Here is a 2,782-nt window from a genome sequence, read left to right on the forward strand (position 1 = left end):
CAATAAAAGAAGGTAGGAGTCACAATGCATATAACAATTGTTTTACTTTGATCTGCAGATATGTGTGGTGTGTGGTGGAAAACAGCAATGGAGGAATAGATATTAAAAGGAAAAGTATTTATAGGATTGTTAGCAAAAAAATAAATAAACTCCATTATCAGATCAAGTGAAATAATGTGAAGTCAGTTTGGGGGATTATCATGTGAAATGTCAAATCTGATATTCCAATAATAGGAATCCTTCAGTTAAAACAGATCAAAAAAATCTGCAACAAATCTTTTCTGACAGAGTTTTAAACAGATCTTTAATGAAAAGTGTCTTGTACAGAACATTTTAATTTTCTGGGACAAATCCCACACGTAGAAGCTGGTGCCAGAATCTTGCAGCAGCTTTACTTCAGTTCTCTCATGCTTACACTGGTGTGACTCCCTGCAAAGGTACAAAGACACCTTTCCCAGGATGCTCCCAGGGAGTGAAACACACAGAATGTAACATCTCCCTTCATACAGCCAAATTCACTCTGAAAAAACAAACAAAAATGAGTATAAGGTACCTACTACAGTACACATGAGATGCCTTTAGTTACATTTTAAATTAAATAGATAATAATTTTTAAAGGATTTCTATGTATCTCTGATAGAAATTATTGCCAATTAGTGGTATTAAAAAAAAAAACCAAAACCAATAAAACTTTTGCATCCTAAATTAGAACTTATTGTCAAATGAACAAATGAACAAAGAAAGAGAACACACAAGATTTTTTGCACTAATTCTGAATGACTATTGGTAGGTCTCATAATGATCTAGAAGACTTTAAAAGAAAAACAGAGAGTAATTTCTATTTCTATGAGGTGATCAGTAAAATACAGATTTGATTTTTGGACAAGTTTTTAATGTTGGATATAATGATAAATAAGCTAGAATAATTGTCTAATTAAATTCCATTCTCAATACAGTACTAGAATCTATTTCTGATGAGAACATATATTTCTTCCTAGAGGACAGCCTTGGAATTGCTACTCAATATATCTGAGTTTTAAGCTGGAAGTTATTTTTAATTTCTGCTCATCTTTAACAATGACAAAGACCTAGTTGCCTGTAGATATATTTTATGAATGTTTAAGTTCTTACATTTCTAAATTTAGGTGTTTATGTTCATATTTAGAAACTTCAGGTTTAGGCTTCCAAGTCTGGAAGTTTTGGCAATGAGGGCTTCAGTCAGTTCAAAATACAGCCCATGCCAGGAGCAGCTTGTTTCTGCCAGACAGGCTACCACCTGGAAATAAGAAGATAAATCCATGGATTTTGATGTGATTTGTGTTGACCATTTGATATTACTCCAAGCAATTTTGTGGTCTATAATTACACATGTTCATCAAACAGCAAAATTAGGGGGGAAATTGAAGGTGGTTTTATGCTAACCAGTTCAAATGCAGAGTTATTGCCATGATGGTGTGGGGATACGGTCACACTGCTGCCATAACAAGAGGCTCTGTATGCAAGGTTCTTACACCCTGCACTGAGATCTGCTCTGCTCTTACAGGTGTGACAAGTTGGTATCTATTAGTGAAGGCAATTTGATGTCCCTTCTTACTTGGTCCTTTTTCCTCTGCTAGTTGGGAAGCATGAGAAACCCTTCAGACTTTCTCTGTGTGTGTGGTGGAGAAAGTGAAATTGGATTACTCCCAGAATGTCAGATGTTTTAATTCAGGTTTCTCACAGACCACTCAGAGTCACTTACATCTACTGGTAATATTCCAGAAATGTTTTATGCTGTGATTTAGGCCGGGTGCAGCAGCACCTTCCCAAAGGGTTCCTGGATAAGATTTAGCAATTACACCATTCCAGGGATCCCAGCAGACAGGTTTCAAGTGTTGAGCTCTCTGGGTGACTGACAGGTCATTAACATGGATGCAGGACTCCTTGCCAACTTACCTCAGTGTCTGGGAATGCTTCAGGGTACACATAGGTTATTGATGTAGATGTAGCTACAGCATGCAGAGATTTCTCCCTGGATTTCAGATACCTTCCCACCAATAATTTTAGTGAAATATATGTGTTTCAGTAGAATACAGCAATAACTAATTTTTTTTTTTAATAGAGAAAGGGAGAGAAAAGAGAAAAATGGTCACTTCCTTGAATATCAAATATTCTTCAACAATGGTAAAATCATTAATTAGACCCGTTTTGAATATTAAAACAGAAATTACACTCTTAAAGAAATACATTTTTGCATCTTGCAGACTTGTGATTGAGGTAGATATTAGGGAGTTATAATGCTCCCAAATGCTGTGAAGATTGGAACCAGTCATGTGTCTTGGATGAACTGGGAAAAGCAGGGAGCTGGTGACTGCGTTTGAGAAATTAGATCATTCTCCTGGGTTACTTACACTGCTTCCAGATTTTTCTTTTACTCTAATCCTTTGGGTACATGAGGTAAGTAGATCTTTTCTGTGTTGTGGTGGAAAGACTACTTTTATATGATCTACCACAATATGGCATCCCAGAAGTTTGAAATATGGTTTTGGGCTATGGGAATTACTGTATGCAAAGGGATTTCTAGATTTTCAGAAGTTTTCCCTGCAGTATTACCAACTGTCCTGGGGTGACTTTAGGATGCTGAGTTATATCCCCATTTGTCTTTTTAGCCCAGAAATAAGTTCTGCACATTTAAGACTGGCTCCACTGGGACTGGGATGTGGCATTTTCCAGCTCAGGAGGGACTGAGAGAGACTGAGCAAGCTGAGCTATACCCCACAAAAAGGACTTTCTGAATTTGCCG

The 2,782-nt window shown here is 36.8% G+C and overlaps 1 long non-coding RNA gene across 1 annotated transcript; it reads right to left on the reverse strand.

Annotated features, from left to right (window-relative positions):
* Positions 1–378: 378 nt before the first annotated feature.
* LOC117005929 lies at positions 379–2,141 on the reverse strand. Its single transcript, XR_004419924.1, has 3 exons — positions 1,936–2,141; positions 1,132–1,276; positions 379–520 (listed from the first exon to the last, which is right to left on the reverse strand). It is a non-coding gene; the product is annotated as an uncharacterized LOC117005929 (long non-coding RNA).
* Between the last annotated feature and the right edge of the window lie 641 nt (positions 2,142–2,782).

The sequence above is a fragment of the Catharus ustulatus genome, chromosome 1 (assembly GCF_009819885.2).
Source record: "Catharus ustulatus isolate bCatUst1 chromosome 1, bCatUst1.pri.v2, whole genome shotgun sequence".
In the NCBI taxonomy this organism is placed as follows: domain Eukaryota; kingdom Metazoa; phylum Chordata; class Aves; order Passeriformes; family Turdidae; genus Catharus; species Catharus ustulatus.